The following is a 27,902-nucleotide window of genomic DNA, read 5'->3' on the forward strand; positions in this document are numbered from 1 at the left end:
ATGACTGCGCCACCAGGGAAGCCCTCATAGTGGTTTTAATTTACATTTCCCTAATGACTAATGCTTTTGAGCATATTTTCGTGTATGTCTTGGTCATATGCATATCTTCTTTTGCGTCTCCCTCCTCTCCTTTGTGCTATTGTTATTATACATTTTACTTCTATGTATGTTATACACTCCAAAATACATTGTATTATTTTTACTTTAAGCAATTAAATACTTTTAAAAATCACTAAAAATTAAGGGGAAAGGTCTTTATATTTAAGCATATATTTAGCATTACCAGTGCTCTCCATTCCTTTTTATTGATCCATATTTCCATTGGTATCATTTCTTCTTCACACGATAAACTTCCTTTAACTTTTATTGTGGTTCAGCTCTGCTGAAAACAATTTTTTTCAGAAAAATGTCCTTATTTGCCCTTATTTGAGGAGCAATGCTGCTGTTTATAGACTTTTAGATTGAAGGCTTTTTTTTTTTTAGCACTTTAAAAATGTCATTCCAGGACTTCCCTGGTGGCGCAGTGGTTAAGACTCCGCACTCCCAATGCAGGGGGCCCGGGTTTGATCCCTGATCAGGGAACTAGATCCCACATGCATGTCTCAAGTAAGAGTTTGCATGCCACAGCTGGAGCCCATGTGCCGCAACTAAGGAGCTGGCGAGCCGCAACTAAGACCCGGCACAACCAAATAAATAAATTAAATTAAATTAATATTCAAAAAATAAAGGGCTTCCCTGGTGGCGCAGTGGTTGAGAATCTGCCTGACAATGCAGGGGACACAGGTTCGAGCCCTGGTCTGGGAAGATCCCACATGCCGCGGAGCGACTGGGCCTGTGAGCCACAACTGCTGAGCCTGCGCGTCTGGAGCCTGTGCTCCGCAACGGGAGAGGCCACGATAGTGAGAGGCCCGTGCACCGCGATGAAGAGTGGTCCCCGCTTGCCGCAACTAGAGAAAGCCCTCGCACAGAAACGAAGACCCAACACAGCCATAAATAATAAAAATAAAAATAAATAAATTTAAAAAAAACAACAACATGTAGCTACTGTGAGAATTAGTGGAATGATACAGTAAGGTGTTAAGTGGTACTAAAAAAAATATCATTTAAAAAAATAAAATAAAATAAAAAATAAAAATAAAAAAATAAATAAAAATGTCATTCCACTGTCCTCTGGCTTATATAATTACAGATGACAAATCTACTGTAATTTCAATCTTTATTTCTCTTATCTAATGTCTTTTTTCTTTAGTTGCCTTTAAAATATTTTTTTCAAGGGTTTCCAGAAATTTGATTATGGTGTACCTTGATGTATCTATGTTAGCATGCGTGTGTTCATCCTGCTTTCGGTCCATTGTGCTTTCAGAACCAGTGGGTTCATAATTTTCATCAAATTTGGAGCCATCATTTCTTTACTTTTATGTATCACATTTTTATTCCTATAAATTCCATTTACCTCTTTTTTAATAGTTTACATTTCTCTCCTTACTGTGTTCATGTTTTTAACATCTTTGCTAATTCTAATAACACTTTCATTTCGTGCTTTTTCTATTGACTAGTTTGTTTCCTGGCTGAGGGTCTCCTTTTCCTTCTTCTTGGCTTGTTTATTAATTTTTTTCTTGGATGCTGGATATTGTGAGTGTTATGTTGTTAAGTGTTTGGATTGCTTTCTTCCTGTACAGAGTTAAATAACTTGCAGATCAGTTCCATCACCTCTGAGGTCTATTTATACATTTTGCTTGGGTGGGTCAACAACAGCATCCACTCCAATGTTGGTTCATTCTTACTTCTAAGGCAGGAATCCTGGGGTCTGCATTAAATTTCCCAGATGATCATTAAGAACTCTCCATTCTGGATGGCCAGAGCTCAAATGTCTTCTTGCCCTTTGTGAGCTCTGAATATTTCCTCTTACAGACTCATAGTCATTCCTTCTCCATCTTCGTGGAGCTTTATTCTCTAGGTGGGTAGCCTAGTACTCAATGAAAACTAGAGGTGACCCCATGCAGATTTATGGACTTCTTTTCTTATAAGTGCCCCCTTTCCAAAACTCTGACCTGTAACTTCCAGCTGTCTCAGCCTCCCCAGACTCTGATCTTCATCTTCTCAAGTCAGCAAGTCTTCCAGGATCTGTTTGAGTGTCCATCCCTGTGTTCCCTCCCTTGGTTTTGACTCCAGGCAGAGAACCAAGAAGATTGTTTGGTTCACAGTTGCTTCCTTTCTTACAAGGATCACAATTCTATGCTGCTTATTCTCCAAACATTAGAAACAGTTGCTTCATTAATTTGTTCAGTTTCTGAATTGTTTACTGTGGGAGGTTAAAGCTGGTCTTTGACACTTTGTTTTTAGCATAACCCTGGTACAGGATTTATTCCCGGGTGGGACTATATGGGTATAGACTCAGACTAGGTGGAGTTTATATGACAACTTCTTTTATAAATTGCTACCTGAAGCAATGTGTTGTAATTAATACTTGAATGTTTCAACAAAAACATTTACTGTCATGTTATAACTGGTTATAGATAGTCACCTCTGACTAAACATTAAGCTTGGAGATCCAGAGAAGACCTTCAAGATGGTGGAAGAGTAAGATGTGGAGATCACCTTCCTCCCCACAAATACATCAGAAATACATCTACATGTGGAACAACTCCTACAGAACACCTACTGAACGCTACCAGAAGACCTCAAACTTCCCAAAAGGCAAGAAACTCCCCACGTACCTGGGTAGGGCAAAAGAAAAAAGAAAAAACAGAGACAAAAGAATAGCAACGGGACCTGCACCACTGGGAGGGAGCTGTGAAGTAGGAAAAGTTTCCACACACTAGGAAGCCCCTTCACTGGTGGAGACGGCGGGTGGCAGAGGGGAAGCTTCGGAGCCACGGAGGAGAGTGCAGCAACAGGGGTGCAGAGGGCAAAGTGGAGAGATTCCCGCATAGAGGATTGGTGCCGACCAGCACTCACCAGCCTGGGAGGCTTGTCTGCTCACCCAGCGGGGCGGGTGGGGGCTGGGAGCTGAGGCTTGGGCTTCAGAGGTCAGATCCCAGGGAGAGGACTGGGGTTGGCTGCGTGAACACAGCCTGAAGGGGGCTAGTACGCCACAGCTAGCCAGGAGGGAGTCCAGGAAAAAGTTTGGACCTACCTAAGAAGCAAGAGATCATTGTTTCAGAGTGTGTGAGGAGAGGGGATTCAGAGCACAGCCTAAACAAGTTCCACAGATGGGCATGGGCTATTAGTGTGGACACCAGAGACGGGCATGAAATACTAAGGCTGCTGCTGCAGCCACCAAGAAGCCTGTGTGCAAGCACAGGTCATTATCCACACCTCCCCTCCCGGGAGCCTATGCAGCCCCCCACTGCCAGGGTCCCGTGATCCAGGGACAACTTCCCCGTTAGAACACACGGCGCGCATCAGGCTATTGCAATGTCATGCCGGCCTCTGCCGCCACAGGCTCGCCCCGCATTCCGTACCCCTCCCTCCCCCCGGCCTGAGTGAGCCAGAGCCACCTAATCAGCTGCTTCCTTTAACCCCGTCCTGTCTGGGCAGGAACAGACGCCCTCAGGCGACCTACACGCAGAGACGGGGCCAAATCCAAAGCTGAACCCCAGGAGCTGTGCAAACAAAGAAGAGAAAGGGAAATTTCTCCCAGCAGCCGCAGGAGCAGCGGATTAAATCTCCACAATCAACTTCTCCACAATAAACTTGATGTACCCTGCATCTGTGGAATACCTGAATAGACAACGAATCATCCCAAAATTGAGGCAGTGGACTTTGGGAGCAATGGTATATATATATTTATTCCTTTTTCTATTTTTGTGAGTGTGTATGTGTATGATTCTTTGTGTGATTTTGTCTGTATAGCTTTGCTTTTACCATTTGTCCTAGGATTCTGTCTGTCCGTCTTTTTGTTTGTTTGTGTGTTTGTTTTTTTAGTATAGTTTTTAGCACTTGTTATCATTGGTCAATTTGATTTTTGGTTTGGTTACTCTCTTCTTTCTCTCTTTTTTCTTTTCTAATTACTTTTTAATTTTTTATTTTTAATAATTATTTTTTATTTTAATAACTTTATTTATTTTTCTTTCTTTCTTTCTTTTTTTCTCCCTTTTCTTCTGAGCTGTGTGGCTGACACGGTCTTAGTGCTCCAGCCGGGTGTCAGGCCTGTGCCTCTGAGGTGGGAGAGCTAAGTTCAGGACATTGGTCCACCACAGACCTCCCAGCTCCATTTAATATCAAACAGCAAAAGCTCTCCCAGAAATTCCCATCTCAATGCTAAGACCCAGCTCCAGTCAATGACCAGCAAGCTACAATGCTGGACACCCTATGCCAAACAACTAGCAAGACAGGAACACAGCCCCAACCATTAGCAGAGAGGATGCCTAAAATCACCATAAGGTCACAAACACCCCAAAACACACCACTAGACGTGGTCCTGCCCACCAGAAAGACAAGATCCAGCCTCATCCACCAGAAAACAGGGCCCTCCACCAGGAACCCTACACAACCCACCGAACCAACCTTAGCCACTGGGGGCAGACACCAAAAACAACGGGAACTACGAACGTGCAGCCTGCAAAAAGGAGACCCCAAACACAGTAAGTTAAGCAAAATGAGAAGACAGAGAAATATGCAGCAGATGAAGGAGCAAGGTAAAAACCCACAAGACCAAACAAATGAAGAGGAACTAGGCAGTCTACCTGAAAAAGAATTCAGAGTAATGATAGTAAAGATGATCTGAAATCTTGGAAATGGAATGGAGAAAACACAAGAAACGTTTAACAAGGACCTAGAAAACTAAAGAGCAAAGAAACAATGATGAACACCACAATAAATGAAATTAAAAATTCTCTAGAAGGAATCAATACCAGAATAACTGAGGCAAAAGAACAGATAAGTGACCTGGAAGATACAATAGTAGAAATAACTACCACAGAGCAGAATAAAGAAAAAAGAATGAAAAGAATTGAGGACAGTCTCAGAGACATCTGGGACAACATTAAACGCACCAACATTTGATTATAGGGGTCCCAGAAGGAGAAGAGAAAAAGAAAGGGACTGAGAAAATATTTGAAGAGATTATAGTTGAAAACTTCCCTAATATGGGAAAGGAAATAGTTAATCAAGTCCAGGAAACACAGAGAGTCCCATACAGGATAAATCCAAGGAGAAACATGCCAAGACACATATTAATCAAACTATCAAAAATTAAATACAAAGAAAAAATATTAAAAGCAGTTAGAGAAAAACAACAAATAACATACAAGGGAATCCCCAGAAGGTTAACAGCGGATCCTTCAGCAGAAACTCCACAAGCCAGAAGGGACTGGTGGACATATTTAAAATGATGAAAGGGAAAAACCTACAACCAAGATTACTCTACCCAGCAAGGATCTCATTCAGATTCAATGGAGAAATTAAAAACTTTACAGACAAGCAAAAGCTAAGAGAATTCAGCATCACCAAACCAACTTTAGAACAAATGCTAAAGGAACTTCTCTAGGCAGGAAACACAAGACAAGGAAAAGACCTACAATTACAAACCCCAAACAATTAAGAAAATGGTAATAGGAACATACATATCAATAAGTACCTTAATGTAAGTGGATTAAATGCTCCAACCAAAAGACAGAGACTGGCTGAATGGATACAAAAAAAAGACACTTATATATGCTGTCTACAAGAGACCCACTTCAGACCTAGGGACACATACAGACTGAAAGTGAGGGGATGGAAAAAGATATTCCATGCAAATGGAAATCAAAAGAAAGCAGGAGAAGCAAACTCATATCAGACAAAATAGACTTTAAAATAAAGATTATTACAAGAGACAAAGAAGGACACTACATAATGATCAAGGGATCAATCCAAGAAGAAGATATAACAATTGTAAATATTTATGCAGCCAATATAGGAGCACCTCAATACATAAGGCAAATGCTAACAGCCGTAAAACGGGAAATCGACAGTAACACAATCAGTAGGGGACTTTAACACCCCACTTTCACCAATGGACAGATAATCCAAAATGAAAACAAATAAGGAAACACAAGCTTTAAATAATACATTAAACAAGATGGACTTAATTGATATTTATAGGATATTCTATCCAAAAACAACAGAATAAACTTTCTTCTCAAGTGCTCTTGGAAGATTCTCCAGGATAGATCATATCTTGGGTCACAAATCAGGCCTTGGTAAATTTAAGAAAATTGAAACTGTATCAGGTATCTTTGCTGACCACAACGCTATGAGACTAGATATCAATTACAGGAAAAAACTTGTAAAAAATACAAACACATAGAGACTAAACAATACACTACTAAATAACCAAGAGATCACTGAAGAAATCAAAGAGGAAATCAAAAAATACCTAGAAACAAATGACAATGAAAACACGATGACCCAAAACCTATGGGATGCAGCAAAAGCAGTTCTAAGAGGGAAGGTTATAGCAATACAATCCTACCTTAAGTAACAAGAAACATCTCAGATAAACAACCTAACCTTACACCTAAAGCAATTAGAGAAAGAAGAACAAAAAAACCCCAAAGTTAGCAGAAGGATAGAAACCATAAATATCAGATCAGAAATAAATGAAACAGAAATGAAGGAAACAATAGTAAAGATCAATAAAACTAAAAGCTGGTTCTTTGAGAAGATAAACAAAATTGATAAGCCATTAGCCAGACTCAAGAAGAAAAAAAGGGAAAAAACTCAAATCAATACAATTAACAATGAAAAAGGAGAAGTAACAACTGATACTGCAGAAATACAAAGGATCATGAGAGATTACTACAAGCAACTATATGCCAGTAAAATGGACAACCTGGAAGAAATGGACAAATTCTTAGAAAAGCACAACCTTCCGAGACTGAACCAGGAACAAATAGAAAATATAAACAGACCAATCATAAGCACTGAAATTGAAACTGGAATTAAAAATCTTCCAACAAACAAAAGCCCAGGACCAGATGGCTTCACAGGCGAATTCTATCAAGCATTTAGGGAAGAGCTAACACCTATCCTTCTCAAACTCTTCCCAAATATAGCAGAGGGAGGAACACTCCCAAACTCATTCTACAAGGCCACTATCACCCTGATACCAAACCAGAGAAAGATGTCACAAAGAAAGAAAACTACAGGCCAGTATCACTGATGAACATAGATGGAAATACCCTCAACAAACTACTAGCAAACAGAATCCAACAGCACATTAAAAGGATCATACACCAAGAACAAGTGGGGTTTATCCCAGGAATGCAAGGATTCTTCAATACATGCAAATCAATCAATGTGATACACCATATTAACAAACTGAAGGAGAAAAAAACCATGTGATCATCTCAATATATGTAGAAAAAAGCTTTTGACAAAATTCAACACCCATTTATGATAAAATCCCTCCAGAAATTAGGCATAGAGCGAATATACCTCAACATAATAAAGCCCATATATGACAAACCCACAGCCAACATCGTTCTCAATGGTGAAAAACTGAAAGCATTTCCACTAAGATCAGGAATAAGACAAGGTTGCCCACTCTCACCACTATTATTCAACATAGTTTTGCAAGTTTTAGCCACAGCAATCAGAAAAGAAAAAGAAATAAAAGGAATCCAAATCAGAAAAGAAGAAGTAAAACTGTCACTGTTTGCAGATGACATGATACTGTACACAGAGGATCCTAAAGATGCTACCAGAAAACTACTAGAGCAAATCAATGAATTTGGTAAAGTAGCAGGATACAAAATTAATGCAGAGAAATCTCCTGCATTCCTATACACTAATGATGAAAAATCTGAAAGAGAAATTAAGGAAACACTCCTATTTACCACTGCAACAAAAAGAATAAAAAACCTAGGAATAAACCTACCTAAGGAGACAAAAGACCTGTATGCAGAAAACTGTAAGACACTGATGGAAAAAATTAAAGATGATGCAAACAGATGGAGAGACATACCATGTTCTTGGATTTGAAGAATCATCATTGTGAAAATGACTATACTACCCAAAGCAATCAACAGATTCAATGCAATCCCTATCAAACTACCAATGGCATTTTTAAGGGAACTACAACAACAAATTGCACAATTGGTATGGAAACACAAAAGACCCCGAATAGCCAAAGCAATCTTGAGAAAGAAAAACGGAGCTGCAGGATTCAGAGTCAGTGACTTCAGACTATACTACCAAGCTACCTTAATCAAGACAGTACGGCACTGGCACAGAAACAGAAATATTGATCAATGGATCAATTTTCTATCAACAGGATAGAAAGCCCAGAGATAAACCCACGCACATATGGTCACCTTATTTTTGATAAAGGAGGCAAGAATATACAATGGAGAAAAGACGGCCCTTCAATAAGTGGTGCTGGGAAAACTGGACAGCTAAATGTAAAAGAATGAAATTAGAACACTCCCTAACACCATACACAAAAATAAACTCAAAATGGATTAAAGACCTAAATGTAAGGCCAGACACTATAAAACTCTTAGAGGAAAACATAGGCAGAACACTCTATGACATAAATCACAGCAAGATCCTTTTTGACCCACCTCCTAGAGAAATGGAAATAAAAACAAAAATAAACAAATGGGACCTAATGAAACTTAAAATCTTTTGCACAGCAAAGGAGACCATAAACAAGACGAAAAGATAACCCCCAGAATGGGAAGAAACATTTGCAAATGAAGCAACTGACAAAGGATTAATCTCCAAAATGTACAAGCAGCTCACGTAGCTCAATATTAAAAAAACAAACAACCCAATCCCAAATGGGCAGAAGACCTAAATAGACATTTCTCCAAAGAAGATATACAGATTGCCAACAAACACATGAAAGGATGCTCAACGTCAGTAATCATTAGAGAAATGCAAGTCAAAACTACAGTGAGGTATCACCTCACACCAGTCAGAATGGCCATCATAAAAAATCTACAAACAATAAATGCTGGAGAGGGTGTGGAGAAAAGGGAACCCTCTTGCACTCTTTGTGGGAATGTAAATTGATACAGCCACTATGGAGAACAGTGTGGAGGTTCCTTTAAAAACTAAAAATAGAACTACCATACGACCCAGCAATCCCACTACTGGGCATATACGCTGAGAAAACCATAATTCAAAAAGAGTCATGTACCACAATGTTCATTGCAGCTCTATTTACAAGAGCCAGGACATGGAAGCAATCTAAGTGTCCATCGATGGATGAATGCATAAAGACGATGTGGCACATATATACACTGGAATATTACTCAGTCATAAAAAGAAATGAAACTGAGTTATTTGTAGTGAGGTCGATGGACCTAGAGTCTGTCATACAGAGTGAAGTAAGTTAGAAAGAGAAAAACAAATACTGTATGCTAACACATATATACGGAATCTAAGAAAAAAAAAATGGTTCTGAAGAACCTAGTGGCAGGACAGGTATAAAGACGCAGATGTAGAGAATGGATTGAGGACATGGGGTGGGGGAAGGGTAAGCTGGGACGAAGTGAGAGAGTGGCATGGACTTATATACACTACCAAATGTAAAACAGATAGCTAGTGGGAAGCAGCTGCATAGCACAGGGAGATCAGCTCGGTGCTTTGTGATGACTTAGAGGGGTGGGATAGGGAAGGTGGGAGGCAGACGCAAGAGGGAGGAGTTATGGGCATATATGTATATGTATAGCTGATTCACTATGTTATAATGCAGAAACTAACACACCATTGTAAAGCAATTATACTCCAATAAATATGTTAAAAGAAAATTAAGCTTGAAAATCCCATACATCCTAGACAAAAATATAACCATTTAAAATTAATTAATTTGAAAGCCATTTTATAATAAATATAGTATTCCAGAGAAATTCATAATTTTAAGGTTATACACACCCATATAAACTTATTATTATAGTACAAACAAATCACCACTTTGTTTCATCAGGGTGTTATCTATGCACATATACATACTCAAATTGTGATCGCTCCATTAAAAATGCTAACCTATTTAAAGTGATCTCTGATTATTTCTACCACTCCCAAATGGAGGCCACCAATATTTCCATTTGACCAATAGCTATTTTCATTAGCTCTAGTTAGCTAATGGCATCCAACATCCTTTCTTCTCCCATTTCATTGAGCCTCACTGAATGCACCCACAGATAATGCCCACTAACCCAAAATCTGTGCCAGGTGCTGAATCCTGAAGCTCTCAAAGCCATCAAACTTTGGGATATCAGAGCAGGACTGGAATCCACAAAGAGCCTGAGAGAATGAGTACCAAAATAGCTCCAATATAGCCAGAATTTTACATCTTTTAAGAAAACAGTTCTTCCCAACTTCTAGCTCTTCCCTTCTAATTCCATGGTCTCAATTCTAGTCCAAAGAGCCAGGCTGCGAACATATACCATGTCATCCCTTCCATCTTTCTACTCACCCCATTTCCTATGACTCCTTCTTCAACCAGACTCAGAGCTTGGAGAAAAACAAAAAGCTCCATGCATGCCAACAGATCATAGACACACTGATGTGTGTGTGTGTATGTGTGTGTGTTGATTGAGGGCAGGAGAGAGGTTATGGATGTTTTATATTCCATAAATACCTGCATCCCAATCTAGACAGTGAAAAAGACCCTTTTATAATAGGGCATTAAAACTTATCGAGATTTCAGAGGCCGTCAAAATGATGCCTACATATTTTATATTTCATAATGTATATCCTTTTAACATTGTGAAAATCTCAATTACCATTTTAAGACACTTAGAATAAGCAATTTAGATGCTCAATAAGGTGTCATTTTAATACAAGTGATTAAAATGGGTTACATAATGCATGAGTTAGAAGATTTTTAAATGTAGAAAATATGTAAGAGAAAATAACTTTCGTAGAACCACATAATAAATTCTATAATGCCAATAATTAAAGTAGATAAACACCAGAATCTACCATGCCATGTAAAATATGAAGAAGACTGTCTAATATCAATTTTGCAAAGCATTTACACTGTTTACAGAAAATTTACAACTCATAAAATCTTTTAAATAAAACTTCTATCAATGTTAGCCACAATTTGATAAACAGTAACTCACAAAAAACTATAGTCATTTATTCACCACTGATTTAAGTAAATCAAGAAAATGGAAATTTATGATAATAATTTTCTCCTAAATGTGAGTAAGCTTAGTACATTGACACTAAAAAACAAAATAATTTAATTGATAAGATCAGGTTATGACAAGATAGGTCATCACACAATTACTCTAAGAACTGGGAGGACAAGAGCGCAACCAGGGAACCCCCTGTTCTTGGGTATGATTAGATAAATTTGCTTTATAAAATCATTTGTCACAACCGGAGTACATAAATGTTACAATCAAAGATATGTGATCAAACTTGCATCTGCAAATAATTTAAAAGGAGGGGATGATAAGTTTCTACATCAACAAAATATAAAAGATATGTATTAATTTTCTAAGAAATGTAACTAAGTACAAGTGAATGCTAGCAGGAACATTAAAAGATAGAAATAACAAAACACGTCCCTTAAGTTTTTAGGACTTTCTTCACCAAGCTTCCACTTAGTTCTTTTCTCACACTATTGGGATAGATTTGTGATCTTTCCCCTTTTTAATGCTCTTTGATGACCTTTCTCCAGATTCTAATACAGCACATTCCATCAACCATTTTTTAAATGCACAATCATTTTGACATATTGAAAATAATCTGAAGGTTCAAATTCTATATAATTAAGTACATTCTGCATCTCATTGTTCAATTAACTTCACTCAGCATAAAACACTCATGAGTCTCTTCTACTCACTCCCTACTTCACTTATTTCAACCCCAAAAGACTGGCTCTTCCTTAACTTGTGCTTCCAGATTACCATTCTTCCTTACTAATTGTGTTTCTTTACCCACTTCTCAGGATCAGCTGGCTAGATTAAACCAGGTTTGCCTCAGCCTCCAATCAATGTGATTTGGAATACTGCTTCTAATTCCACCCACACAAAAAGCCTGCTGTGGCCCTGAAAAATGCACCACTCAGATCTCTTGCTATGGGGAACATAGTTGATAGATGGCCCTAACTGCTGCTTTCTGAATCCACCACCCTGTTCCTGCTGAGACCACACTTTCCACAGGTTGCCCCCAGCCAATGACTGAGCATGGGGATGCTGAGGCCAGCCCAAGCTTTCTTATAATTCTGCTGCAGTCTGAGACTCTTCTTAAGCAACTCTTCTTCCTTTCCTTTTTCTCTTACACGTATTCCCCCCAGTAAATCTCTTGCACATTTAGTATATAATGCCATTTTGGCATCCGTTTCTAGAGGACTCAATCTGGTACACCTCCAGCTCCATAGCCAGCCCATCTCTCTCAGCCTCTCCCAGTCCAGTAGGCCCAACATTCACCTAGTATGAACTCTCAGAGTTTCTTATTGCCAAGTAGTTATGACACTAGGAATTTGCTCACTTGAGATACCTTCATACTAAAAAAGGTATCTCGTAAACACTCAATGAACATTAATTCTATTTGGTTGCCCTCAAAGCTGCACAGATTAACTTGAGGTTCTGAGAAAAAAACTGAAATTTACTCAGGAAACATAAATTAACTACACATTGTATATCTAGCACTGTGCTAGATGTGAAAAATTTGAAGTTCAGTAAGATACGGTTGCTGTCTTCAAGGAACCCCTGGGCTATTTGTAATAAAGGTAACCTTTAGAAAGCACTATAGAGTTTGCAAAGCAATTTAAGATACTTTTCCTCACTTATGACTTGCAAATCCCTTTATATGGGGATAAACAAAGATCCCCTCCTATTAGTTTAATTTTTCATGAGCCTGGACCCCAGAGGGAGCAGGGCAAGTGCCAAACCACAAGAAAGGGTCAAAGGCAGGAAAACCCCATTTTGCCACATGGAGGACTGAGTTGTATGAGTAATAAATCCAAGTCAAACTATTAAGAGAGACATATATATATGGACACTGTCAGGAGTTTAAAACTGACCATATTTGGCTTGAAAAGATGAAAATCCTACCCTCAGTTAAAGCTTTGCTCCACAGCTGCCAAATCAAACATTGCAATATACTTACCAACTTGCAACACTCTTATGTTTAAATGTAACCACTTTTCTGAAATTTTACTTGCTATAATTTAGACATAAAGAGGGTTTTCCTTTAACTTGAAAATATTTTTAAATGCTTTTAATATTTTGACAAAAACCCTAAGAAATTATGAAAATCAGTCTGAGGGGAAAAGATCAAGGGCCTTCTCAGAAGGCCTTGAAAGCAGACTTGGTTCACATGACACTGGAATCATTGAGGAGCATCTTCTGGGATGACTTCCAGCAGCAGAATGTGCTCAGACAGGACAGTTGTTGCTCTGTTTCCTCCCTCACCCTCCCTCAACATCAGAGTTTTCAGATAAAAGCAGGACCAAAATTAATATAATGGGGAAAGGAAGTTACAAAAACGAAGCCTGTGCAGTTGGAAAGTACCTTACCTTGAACCATAGCAATATTCTTCTCTTTATTCTTTTTTTGCTCAATACCCCATGAAAAAGTTTGGAAAAACTTTGTAAATTTCTAGGTTGACACATAAAATGTCTTTTTCACCACTGTTTAAATAGATGCAAAGAAAGTAATTTCCAGAATATTATAAATACTAACATTACTGTTTTAAATGTAGCCAGTGGGATATAGGTATCATCAATTTGATATCATCTATTTTATTAATAAATAAGCAAATACATGACAAGTTTTTCTTTAATTATAAAAAATTTGTCTTTGTCCTTTTTCTTCTTGAGATGATTATTTCATGTGACTTCCCCTTCAGCATCTATAGAATATGATTTTAAAGTAATTTTTTTTATGCTCGAAACTACTTTTGACCACCTTAGCATACTTCTTTGCTACAAAAATATGTCTATAAATTGAAATTGATTTTTATTGCCTGTGATCTTAAACATCTAAGAATTGTAAGTTTCCTTCTGGAATGAGGTATTGCTATAACAGTTAGTAGTACATCATAATAATAAATAATAATAATTATTATTAAAGGTATTAGTAGTAAATAATTGATCAAGACAGTATAAATGTTCCACAAATTTTGGTGAGTAATTACTAAACATAAAAAGAAAAATGCATTGGAAATGTTTATCTGAATAAGATGAATTAGGGGTAGTGCTTATGGTTTCTTGATTGAAGAAGACTGCCAACACCAATACTTTGAATTTGTCCCTTCCCCACTCTCTTCTCCAGAGGCTTTTACAGTACTGAGCACAGCAGCGTGATAAGTTCAAGATGGATGAGAGGTCTGCATTTCTTTGGTATGAAATGGAAAAGGAGCAACTTTGAAAGGGGAAGTGGGAAAGGGAAACAACAGATGAGTTATCAAGCAAATCAATTTTGTTATAGTACATATGGAAGTTGAACAAATGAAAACTGATACTCTTTAAAACCACTTTTACTCACATACCCCTTGTTAAGCTTCCAAATGCCTCCCAGTAGAATCTGTGGATGTGGTTCTATTTGTCTGACTGATAGAGATGAGGAAAACTCCCCACATCACTCTATGAAACAGCAGCACAGGGCCCCTATGCAACACCCTCACCTCCACAGGGAATCACCCCCAATCCTCTTATCTTAGGGATGCTGCTGTACTTAATTATCAAGCTCTGTTAAACTATGAATTTAAAAAATTAATTTGGTAAAATCCTAATTACCCAACACTTGATGAAGTTTACATTTTGTGAATATTGGTTCATTTACATCTTTTTAGCTTTAAGACTTCATTTAAACTAGCCTAGCAAAAATGAGCAATCAACTGAACTAGTCAATAAACAAATTCTTAGTAGGCGCAAACTACATGCTCAACTTTGTATTAAATCATGAAACAGTCTCAAAATAAACAAGAAGCATGGACCTTATCCTCTGAGAGTTGCAGTCTTCCTGGAGAAAATTATATATTGCCCCTAGAAAAGATGTAACTAATAAGACAATACCCTATAACAATACAATATATAAATATAATACGATTTAATGCAATATAATAAACACACTATAACTTAATTGCCACATGACAAGTCCACGGGAAAGACATAACTATGGAATAGGAATTACATGAAATGAACAAAGAACTTTTACAGTGGAGATAATATACAGGGATTTGCAATATTTAGCCAATATTGTCCCTGAAGGGCATATATATTGGCTAACATTCTGGACAAAAATGAAATCTATAATTAGCTATCAGAAAAATGCCAATCAATGAGTGCTATGGTCTAAATGTTTATGTCCCCTGAAAATTCATATGTTGAAATCCTAATGCCCAATGTAATGGTATTAAGTGAGGCTTTGGGAGGTGCTTAGGTCAGGAGGGTGGAACACTCAAAAATGGGAGTGATTTTATGAAATACCCCAGAGAGCTCCCTAGCCCCTTCCACCATGTGAGGACAAAGCAAAATGACAGATGTCTATGAAACAGGAAGCCCTAAATTAACATTGTCTGCCAGCACCATGATCCTAGACTTCTCAGCCTCCAGAAATATGAGAAACAAATGTTTGTTGTTTATAAGCCATCCAGTCTATGGTATTTTAGTACAGCATCCCAAGAGGACTAAAGCAGTGAGATACTACTTACCATTCACTAGGATGACTATATTCAAAAAGATAAATAACAAGTGTTGATAAGAATGTAGAGAAACTGGAACACTCATACACTGCTGGTGGGAATGTAAAATGGTGCAGCCACTTTGGAAAAGTTTGGCAGCTCCTCAAAAGACCAAATATAGGGTTACAATATGACCCAGCAATTCCACCCCTAGGTATAGATGCAAGATAAATGAAAACATGTTTCTACAAAAACTTGTACCCAAATATTCACAGCAGCATTCTTCATTATAACCAAAAAGGGAAAACAATCCAAATGTCCATCAATTAATTAATAGATAATATCAGTAAAAAGGAATATTATTCAGCAATAAAAAGAAATGAAGTACTGATGTTTAATGCAACATGGATAACCTTGGAAATATTATGCTAAATGAAAGAAGCCAGTCGCAAAAGGCCACATATTATATAAATTATTTTACATGAAATGCCCAGAATAAGCAAATATACAGAGACAGAAAGTAGATCATGGTTGCCTAGGGCTGGGGAGATGGAAGGATTGGGGGATAATAGCTAATGTGTAAAGAATATCTTTTGGGGTGATGAAGGTGTTCTAAAATTGATTGTGGTGATGGTTGCAAAACGCTGTGTATATACCAAAAACCATTGAATTGTACACTTGAAATTTGTAAATTGTATGGTATGTGAATTATAGCTCAATAAAGCTGTTACTTTTTTAAAAAAAGGAAGCTTCCTTTAAAAAGGAAGTCTAAATTTCTTCCATATGGATTCTATCTTCTTTTTGGACCATTCTCTCAAGTCATACAAAGACATGTACTTATTTCTACTCTTTTAGTCCAGTGTTTTCTGAGGCACTTTAGAACTATTTGGGCTGAACCTGCAGCCATGTGGGTGGCCCCATCCCTCCCTGTGCTCCGGGTCAGCCCACTCCCCTTGAAGAAGCATGAGCCACTACCATTGATTTGGAACATTGTCCACCTGTTTCCCCTTCTTTCTTTTGCTGTTGAATAGCAATGTCCTGACTATTAAGCTCCAAGGGTTTTAGGATTAACTCTAGCTTTCTCATACTATCAGCTGAAGAAGGTGGTGGAAAATAACGCTAAAACATAGTCGGGCCCTGATTTATTTTTCATTTGCCTTTGAAATAATTTATGTGCTTTATATCACAGACTGAAATTATTAATTGTATTTTGGATGTAATATCAGCATTCCCAGAGCATAATACTCTCACTGAATAGAGGGTTGATGGAAAAATATCTGAGGTGTTTCTAGTATTCAGGGAAAAGCAACTGCAGAACTGAACATTTGTTTTGGAATAACCGTAAAATGTGTGATACGTATGCAGATAATAAAAAGTTAGTGATTTTTATCCTTTAGCTGCTTCCAGAACTATAATCAACACCTCACTTGTGTCAAAAAATAAAGCAAAGCATATCATACAAGCAAATATACCTTAAATATTTTATTAAATGGCTTCTTTCAAATCAGTGTCTTATCTCAAGCCTAGGGACCAGAGTTAATTAATTACCCATCCATACACCTGAAAAAGGCAGGAAGAGCCAGACATGTTAAAAAAAAAAGTCCTAGACCAAGATGCAAGAGACCTGGGTTTACATCCTGGACCTAATATTTAATAACCATGGCAATTTTGTCAAAACTATGAACATCTCTGAGCCTCTGCTTCTTTGTCTCTAATATGGGTATAATAAAAATTGCCCTGCCTTTACCACAGGACAGTTCTTAGAAACAAATATAAAAGTATTTGGAGAAAAATATAAAAGATACATACAATATTAAGAATTATAGGTTGGATGAGAGAATTGGACCGTTTTCAGTATGAGGCCACCTCCTCTCCCTTTGATTACCTTCTTATTTGCAAGCATTGACTCTCTTGGAAGAGTAATATGTATTGAGTATCTTTTCTGGTAATGGCGGACTTAAATACTTTCTCTGGCATTTTGGTTCATTCTTACATCATTGCATTTTTCAATGAAGACTCCAAGGATAAAAGAGATTGAGTAACAAAGCTACACAGATAGTGATTTTTAGAACAGGAATTAAAACTTAACCTTAAATTCATGTTTCTTCTACTAAATGATACTTTGGGGTGGGGGGCAGATTCTCCTTTCCTAGATCTCCTGAACAGCCCCCACCCCTTTAAAGCAACCAAATTACAGTGTCCACCATCCATAGCCCAGGAAATGGGAAGGCAAGATGATCTGAAGACTGTTATCAAGCTCGGATGGCAATAGGTCCCAATTTGCCCATGACAATCTCTGTCTTTGCTGGTTGTCCTAATATAGTTATCAACAGTGCCCCTCTTTCACTCTCAAAAATGTTTTGGTTTGGACCTGAGATGCTAACACTGTCTTTACACCATGAAGGTTAATCAGAATCATCAAGGAATTAGATCAGTACTTCTCAACTGTCATTACTAGACATCAAAATTATAGATTTGTAAATGTGCTACAGATTTAGATATTTTTTAAAGTTGTATGAAGTTAAGCTAAAAGGGAATATAGATGTTTGAGGAAGATAAAAACCAGGTGAGCAACTAGACTGAAGAGACAACAAAGACAAGAGAAATAGAGAAGTCATGGAAATGTAAATGAAGAATTGCGGTACTGGATGTGTCAACATATTTGTAGAAAAATAACTCACTTACTCATAATAAGATATTTAAAAGACTGTTTGTAAAAGCAAGGTACTCCCCTAACACTTGATATTATCCCTTCCCAGGAAGCAAGTACAGTGAATAAGAATTCATTTCCCACTCCCCAAAGGGACCTTTTAGCTAGGTTGATTATTTTGGCCCCTGTATGGTTTCCAGTGACCCACCCCTCAGAAAGAGTATCAGTCTCAAACCAGTACTTGGTTTGCTTCTCATCTACCTCCTGATTTTAAAATAACCACAGGGATATGTCACTTTTTACTCTTGATGTTGCCAATCTTAATATTCTCTTCATTCTTGTTGACTTATCTAATTCTTACAATGTTTTTGCTATTTAAATTCAAAATTGTAGGTACACATGGTGATGATGTGGAGCAACTAGAACTCTCATTTACTGCTGGTGGGAGTATAAATTAGTATAATCACTTTATAAAATTAGATGTATCTACTATAATTGAACATACATTTACCCTTTAACTCAGTGAATCTTCTCCTAGATATAAACCCAGCAGAAACGTGTTCATATCTGCACCAAAAGACATATTCAGAAATGTTCATAGCAGTATTATTCATAGCAGTCCTTAATAGCAAACAACCCAAATATCCATCAACATTAGAATGGATAAGTAAACTGTGGTTTAGTCATATAATGAAACACTATACAGCAATGAAATGAGACGAAATGAAAATGAAAAAACTACTACTCCTGTATATAACATAGATGTACTATTTCAGTCATATTTAATGAAATGAACTGGACTCAAAAAAGGTTTATGTATGATTCCTTTTATGTAAAATTTGAAAGAGGCAAGTCTAATGCATCATGTTAAAGTTCAGTTACTTTGGGGAGGAAATGAAGTTGGTGAGAGACATGGCAAGAGAGACTTCTGAGGTCTGGTAGTGTTCTATTTCTTGATCTGTGTGGAGGTTATAGGGTATGTTTTCCTTGTGACAACTCATTGAGCTGCATATTTATGATTTGGTATATATATATATATATATTGCTGTATATATATTACGCTGTGTATATATTATACTTTGTAACAAGAATATTCATTAAATACTTCAACAAAAATATTCATTAAATTATGCGTTTTTTCACAATAAGTCTAATTAACATCCATCATCACACATAGTTACAAACTTTTTTCTTGTGATGAGAGCTTTTAAGATCTACTCTCTTAGCAACTTTCAAATATACATTATTATTGACTATAGTCACCATGCTGTACATTACATCTCCAGAACTTATTTATTTATTACTGCAAGTTTGTACCTTTTGACCCCCTTTACCCATTTCATCCACTCCCCACCCTCTTTGGCAACCACCAATCTGTTCTCTGTATCTACAAGTTCTATTTCTTCTTTTTAGATTGCATACATAAGTGAGATCATACAGTATTTGTCTTTCTCTGTCTAACTTATTTTACTTAACATAATGTCCTCAAGGTTCAGCCATGTTTTGCCAATGGCAGGATTTTCTTCTTTTTATGGTTGAATAATATTCCACTGAATATATTTGCCACATTTTTTTAATCCATTCATCTGTTGATGGGCACTTAGGTTGTTTCCATGTCATGGCTATTGTAAATAATGCTGCAGTGAACATGGGGGTGCTGATATCTTTTTGATTTAGTGTTTTTGTTTCCTTCAGATAAATAACCCGAAATGGAACTGCTGGATCATATAGTAGTTCTACATTAAAAGATCCTTTGGCTGTTGTGTGGAGAAAGCAATTTCTGGGAGAAGAGTGGATGCAGAATCAAACATGGAGCCTGTTGAGATGGTTCAGTTAAGACGTGAACTTAGACCAGGGAAGGGAAGTGAAAATGGAAGAAAGTGAAAGCACTGGTTTTGAAGATTGAACTAACAGACTTGATGGGGAAGGAAGCAGTGAAGAAAATGGAGAAAATAAAGCTGACTCATAATTTTTGAGTTTGACCAACTGTGTGATGAGAATGACCAGAGGGTTGGATATGGGGGTGGACATCAACAGCTAGTTTTTTGGAAATATAAAGTGTGAAATGTCAAAGTTGTCAGAAGGATATATGAATTTGAAGCTTGGAAACAGGAACAGCTAGAGCTATAAATTTAGAAATCATCTCTATTTATAGCCATTAAATTGGAATGCTTCATAACTTGGTTCTCAACCCTGCTTTTTTCAACATTTTATCAGTGACTCTGGAAAAAGGTATAAGCAAAGTCATGGTTTATCGGTAATTTAAGACACTGAAAACAGTCAAAAATAAGAAAATAACTCAAAGCATGACACTATTTAATAGGAATAATATAGTCATCCTCTTAGATTCAAATCATTAATTACTTCATACTAGCAGTGTGACCTAACCAAAATACAAATGAGTACGAAAGACTTAGAGATTTTAATATCCAATAGGATTAATTTGAATCAGCACTAGAAGAGAGTAGCCAAAAAAATCAAAACAGTCTAGAGGTCAATATGAAGAAGGTAATATAGTATTCTTGATCTACCCTGCACTGCTCAGACCCCAGACCAAGTGTTATACTTTAAGTGTGGTTTTTGAGATATGGAGCAGGTCCAGAGAATAAGAAAATTATAAGAAGCATTTGGTAACAGTGACACGTGAAGAACAACTGAAGGAAATAAATCTGTTTACCTAGAAAAGAGATTCAGTAGGGACAGGGGTTGGTGTTCAGAAACTACTTTCAAATACTTCAAGGGCTGACATTTCACACTTTTTTTAGCTGTAGAAGTCAGAAGATGATAGAGAGATAAAGAAAAAGAAAGAGAAAGAAGGAAGAGGAAGGAAGGGAGGGAGGGAGAATTTTAGGTAGATAGATGACCCTGGCACATATGATGAAGAATGTTATAACAACCATAATTGGGTTGCTTTATAAAGTAATTCCCCATTGCTAACTATTCCAACAGAGCCTGTATGCCACTTATGAAGATTCATTGATGGGTGATCATTAGTCTAGAACCTCAAAAGTTCTTCCCAACCCTGAGATGTTGTTAGTAAGACTGTGACTGGGGAAAATAACACTTTGAAAAGGAAGAGAGCAAGAAAGCAAGAAAGAGAGAGGAAGGAGAGGAAGAAAGGGGAGAAAAAGGAAAACAGTTCTGTCATGGAAGCTCCTTCTCTGGCAGGAAAATACAAACCAACAAGAAAACACTGAAGAAACTTAGGGGAAAATAAGATCCATGGCAGGAATGTAGACTTCTAAAGTAGGTTTTAATAGCCCAAAACATCTCCCTACACCTAAAAGAAATTTAACTGCATTTTAATCTTTTCCTAAAGGACAGTCCAACTCTTATAGATTATCAGCATCCTATAGGTAAAAATAACTTAAGCCTAAACAGTTGTTTATTTGTCACCTCTTGCTTCTTCTATTATGCTATCTTTTTAATAAAAAAGACTTGCAATACATACATGGTGAAATTGGATAGGCTTTTCCAAGACAGTAAAATAATAACTCTATTTTTTGGCTCAAACATTTAGCTATTTGTGCTCTACTCCTTCAGAAAATACTTTGCCTTCATAGTAAGAGTCTTCAGAACCAAGTAATTTGAGTAGCATGCCCTTTACAGCAACATTCTGCAAATTCTACTATTTCCAAATAAAGTAGTGTGCAGTTTTTCAGGACCACAGTGTTTTACTATCTAAGTTTATTTTCAGTGACTTGTTTATCCAAGAGCTTCCAATGACCATAATATTATTTAAAAAGGAAAAAAAGCATACTTGTTAGTAAAATGTGTAATTACGTGAATATATATAGACTGAGAATAAGTGAGAAGCAAGATTTTTATATTCACTTACTATTATTAAGGGGAAAATAGTCACTCTACCTATCTGGTAAATAATTGTTATCATACCACAAAAGTTAGATGGTGACATAAATACAGATGTTATAGGAAACTGTGTATATTTCAATGAAGTTTGTTGTTTCTTTTGAGGTTAGCACGATGAGAATGTTCTGAATGCTTCAAAGGATTCCTATCTTTTTTTTTTTTTAAGAAAATGCAAACATCTACTAAAGTTGCTTTTGAAATAATACATTTATTCATTTAGTAGTTATTTAACTAGAGAAGAATTACCTTATTCAGACACACAAGAATGTCAACAGTCCTACTGGTAATGAATTTAATAGAGTAACTTTAATATCTACCTTTGGATCCAATCCTCTCCCTATTCTAACAAGGAACCTGGAAGTTAATAAGCAGTTGGCAGGCAGTGAGGGTCTAACTAGGCTTCAGTGGCCCAGAAAGAATGGATACAGACACCTGAACTGACTAATTTATTTCATGTCTTTATGTAGTGTAGAAATGTGCCTTACAGTTTCATGTAACCACGGAACAAAAATAGACATTCTTTTAGTAAACTCTCTGGAAACAAAATTCTTCCCAGATATTTATTGATAGGAAAATATAATCTAAAAATTCTTCTGCCCAGCCCCCCCTTGGCAGCCTCCCAGTCTTCCATCTGCTCCATGCAATTGGATTCCCTTTGCTCTTGACTCCCAGATGACTCTCTCAAGCATTAAAGGTCACCTAACAGACACCAAAGCAGTAATTTACAAGAACCAGGTAGAAGGCATTCTGTGTTTTTGTCTTTATTCTTCTATTGGAAATATGCAATAAAACTAAAATTTATTAAAAACAAAAACTAACAAACAAAACAAGCAGACAAAAAACTTCCCATACTTTTTTCTTTTGACTAATGTAAATTAACTGTGTCATTTTTAAAAGTTGGCATTTACTCTAAATGAAAGTAGAATAACATTTGCAAAAACAAGAATTACTAGAATTACTAGAGAATCAAAGGCTTCAAATTGAGCTAAAATATTCTTTTGTCCAAAATAAAACCCCAAATTAAGAAAACAACCTCTTGATCTTTTGTTATGATAACTAGTAATCTTAGTGTGCACATTTCAGTTGGTATTTGAAAAACATTTAACTATGCAGTTTTGCAGAAATATGTTCCCATTTGAATGCAGAGGAAGTTGTACTTAATAAGAGTTTTAATTTGAAAGTTAGTGCTCACCAACACTTAGTGCCTATTTCATGTTCTGGAAAGATAAAATACCAGAGTCCTGGGGAGATGTCTTATTTATACTTACAGTATTCCAGAAATCAATGGGATACTCAAAAGATTAAACAGGAACATCCTTTATTTATGGAAGACAGGATAAAAAAATTCCAAAATTAATTGTCATGCATTGTTTTGAATGAGAATAGAATGACCTATCCTATCAGCTCTAGTCATGAATATAGACTTTTCAGGAGTGTACCTTCTTCCTCGTCTATTTCTAATAGCTAAGTATTCCCAAACAAAAGTTAATTCTGGAAATTCTTGTGCATGAAAAGAGGTTATGGCCAGAGGTGGTACTATTTGAAACAGCCAGAAGATTAAACTGGCACCAATTACAAACTAGCTACTGTGCGTTAATATTAAACTCAGAATTTGCTGGTTCACTGGTAAAGGCTAATTTTACCCAAAATGTGAACAGAGACAAATGATAGGTAAGAAAAAAAATGAAAAAGCTTTTATTAAATTCCATACAACTCTCTGGCACCAGTCCACAAAAGTTAATTATTGAATAACTTTAATAACAGACATTTTTTATCTGTTCCCTTAAACTTTTTTGTGGGAGCCCTGGGGAGGGGATAATTGGAGGGTAGGGGTGAAGGGGGGAGAAGATGAAAAGATACATGAATGAAGATGGAGTACGGGACAGGAAGTTATGGAAGGAAGTTTATGCAAAGCCCACTATCCACAAAGAGAATGGCTCATGCAAGATACTGCAGGTCTTTCCAAATTTCTCAGGCTTTGCCTTGCTGCCAGTAAGCAAGTCTGGGAAGGGATGCTTAAAGGACTTGGTAAGCAACCATCTAGCTGTTCCACCAACAAATCCATGAACTTCTCTGTTAAGGTCACCTAAAGCTTGCAAAAGCTATTCAGTTGCTGAAGAGTGTCAAAAATTACTAAATTTTACAGCCTTAAGATGGAATCAAGAAGTCCCCAATTCTCATTTTTCCAGCTACAATCATTCAAATAGCCCTGGCCTTTGTAAGGAAAATGTAGGAGGCTGCAAGGTAGATAGGGTCTAGCGGTTGTTTCTTTTTGGTCTCTTAATGAGGTATATGTACATCCCTCAAATAATATCAGCATTATATTGAAAATCTGCAATTTAACTGATGATAATAAGTTCTGAAATTTTTACAGGGCAAACAAGTATCCTTAAGGTTAATTTTAAAAATCCCTGGAGTTTCTGACAAATTGGTATTACAATTCTGAGATTTAAGCATGGGTTTGTAAATGGACAGCTGGAGCTTAATTATTCCCATTCACATGAAGAACTGTTTCAGCGGTATCTTATCCAATGGTTCTCACCCCAGGAAAGGAGGGAAAAGGTGATTTTGGCCTCCAGGGGACATCTGGCAATGTCTGGAAATATTTTTGGTTGTCACGACTGGTGAGTACTACTGGCGTCTAGAGGGTAGAGGCCAGGGATGCTGCTAAACATCCTGCAATGCACAGGACACTACCCACAAAACAGAATCATCTGGTCCAAAATATGGATGGTGTTGAAGCTGAGAAACCCTGCCTAATCCAAATGCTTTAAATATGATTAAACCATAATAGTGAAATCAAGAAGTCATTATTTTCATTAATAACCAGTTTTCACAAAGGTCATTTGAACAGAACCTGCCTAAAGTTGTATGTAAGCATACAGAGGGAAAATATATATATACATATGTGATCTGGAAAAAATAAAAAAACTGAAGAGAAAAAGATATTTTTATTCATAAAAGTATTCACATACAATTTTCAAGGAACCAGAAATACAACCTTCTTTCTTAGACACTATGCTGAGAAAGGTGAAGAACAAAATGGTTATAAACTATCCTACTCACAAATACTAATACATTATCAAGTTGTTATTCTTCAAATATATTAGTAACCATTGGAAAATCAGCCCTCTTGTACCGGTGCAGAAAATAAATGCACCGGTATGGGATTTGTTATGAAATTTTTTAGTTCCTTGGGTTATAGGGCAATTTTAAAAAATTAAAAAGAGCTTACTGGAGAGTTATTCTGTGGTATGGAAGATCCTAGAGAGTGCTCAGCCATTTAGCTCCTGCCCACCTCCTCTCTTCCCCCTTTTCTGGTAGATCTCCCACTTAGAAGAAACAGGATACTACTTGCTGTGGTAATCACTCTGGTTTAAACTCCTTGAGGACAATAGTAGCTAAGATTTTCTAAGCATTTACTAATAGGATAAGCAAAATCATTGTTACAGCCTGTCTCAAAAAATTTTATGTATTAAAATGGTGAAGTGGACAAGAATTTCATCAAAATAAGAACCTTCACTGCAGCACTATTTACAATAGCCAAGATAAGGAAGCAACCTAAATGTCCATTGATAGTTGTATAGATAAAGAAGATGTGGTATATATATACAATGGAATATTACTTCGCCATAAAAAAGAATGAAATAATGCCATTTGCAGCAACATGGATGGACCTAGAGATTAATACTAAGTGAAGTAAGCCAGACAAAGACAAATATCATATGATACACTTACATATGGAATCTGAAAAAGAAAGATAGAAATGAACTTAAATAAATACAAAACAGAAATAGACCCACAGACATAGAAAACAAACTTATGGTTACCAAAGGGGAAGGGGTGGGGGAGAGAGAAATTTGTAAACAAATAGACAAATGAATTGTTCTCTTTTAAGCTCCACATTAAATACAACAAATCTAGATGGGTCTAGATGAATTTCTTTTAACTTAGGTTTTAGAGACACTTTTTCATAGATACCTACCATTTTACAAATGAATCTATAAGCTATCCCATTAAAACCATGTTAATTTTACCTTCCTTTTGGCCTCCTCTCCCTGCCGCCTGAAAAAATGAGTCAATTACTTGTGATAACTATTGCAAATGTCTTACTAATCCCACTGGAAATGTAAATGTGGCAAGAGGACAGAGAAGGATAAGGAAAGAAGCCGTAATACCAGATTTTCAGCCATTGCTTAAGCCCACTCTAGCACTATGGGAATGACTTTCTTCTTTGGATGAAACATCTGGAAATCTTAAACTTCAAACTTGAGTTTTAAGTTTGAGGAAAATAAGTTTGTACAAAATGTTATTTAGCTGTAAACTCTCTCTTCTTTTCCATCTCCTGGTAATTGATATAACGGATTTCCTTAAGGATTAATGTTTTCTATTCACTTTGATAAACAGTTGTTGGGCAACAAGTCTAGAAAAGTCCCAACTCTCAGAGTCAAGTGTGCATTGGTGAATGGAGGAAATAGAGAAATACAGAAAAAGCAATAAGCAGAATGTCTAAGTCATCACTTTGGAATTAATTGAACATAGATAAAATTGGGAAAGAAAATAAGAAATAAGGGAATGGGCAAGCAGAACCACTTCTGGGAGAGAAGGGGCAAAGTTTGCATGAGATTCAACTATGTTAACACTCTACAGCGTTACAACACTGCCATCCATACGCAGTAGTAGCAGTAGGTAAACTTTTTATTTAACTATTAGAGTATTGAGTTTTGGCTCCAAAGTATTTTTCCAATTCGGATCCTGCTGTTTTTTCGTATTTTTTCAAAAATAGTCTTTTTCTTTCAGAAGAAGTAATTCTTCAAATCTAGTTCACACAAGGGGATTTGATATGTTCAGTGAGTTCCTGTATTCAGCAATACCTACGGGGTGCCTAGTATGCCTTAGGCTCTGAGCAAGCTGCAGGCACCCCCTCAAGTCTAGGACCCATTATTTTGCTTTCAGCAAATTTTCACTAGGTGCTTTTCCTCCCCCATGTGTAAGTCCACCAGACCTTAAACCCTTTATGAACACGCAAGTTCCTCCCTTCTGAAAGCGTTTGTGTGAGTAGTTCACAGGCTGGTTCATCTACTGCAGTGTGGCTTTATGATAGGGGTTTGTTTACATGGTTCCTACAAGGTAGTTGCAGATGTGACTGCATCTTAGAGATACCTGAAATCTTTCAACAGGATCTGATCCAAAGGAAAAGTAAGTTATAATTTAGAGAGAGAGTGGAAAAAAAAAAAAAATCAGACCTCCCCTTATGGTCTGAAGATGCAAACCCATAGGGGCAGGAGGCTCATGTACCAAGTTTCATATTCTCATGGTGCCTCCAGCTGACTCACATACTCTATGGGCACTGGGATAGCTGAAGAGCTGATGCGCTTGCAGGGTCCCCTGGCACTTGCAAAGTTGCTTGGCAATCAGGTGTGTTATGGCTCCTTATCTCATAGTGCAGCAGTAACAACGTTGACTGGAAACGTACTGTGTGTAGGGACCACGTAAGAGGTTTACTTGAATTAATTCATTTAATTCTCACGGGACAACGCTGTGAAGCAGGCACCACTGCTCCCATTTTACAAGGAGGCAGCTCCTTATAAGGAGGCAGCTCCTTATAAGGAGCCTTCCAAGAGGCTCGGTACCTCGCTCCGGGGCACACAAGGTAAACGGTAGAGCCTGCAGGTGAAGACAGGCCTTCATATTCGATACCCCCAAGCTCTTAACCACCAAGCTGCCTCGCTGCAGTGTGTCCGTTATCCCTGGGTCAACCTGCCGGCTCTTACGCATCCAGTTCTAGGTGTCGTGCAACGTG

At 37.1% G+C, this 27,902-nt stretch overlaps 1 protein-coding gene and 1 long non-coding RNA gene across 5 annotated transcripts in view; one reads left to right on the top strand and one right to left on the bottom strand.

Annotated features, from left to right (window-relative positions):
- Window positions 1-27,902, bottom strand: part of TFEC (transcription factor EC) — a 688,992-nt gene that overhangs the window by 502,117 nt on the left and 158,973 nt on the right. The window lies entirely within an intron of this gene.
- Window positions 1,130-27,901, top strand: LOC309665765. The gene is made up of 3 exons (XR_014266676.1): window positions 1,130-2,697; window positions 3,541-3,777; window positions 14,229-27,901. It is a non-coding gene; the product is annotated as an uncharacterized lncRNA (long non-coding RNA).

This window comes from Balaenoptera physalus (genome assembly GCF_965194825.1).
Source record: "Balaenoptera physalus genome assembly, chromosome: 8".
NCBI classification, from domain to species: domain Eukaryota; kingdom Metazoa; phylum Chordata; class Mammalia; order Artiodactyla; family Balaenopteridae; genus Balaenoptera; species Balaenoptera physalus.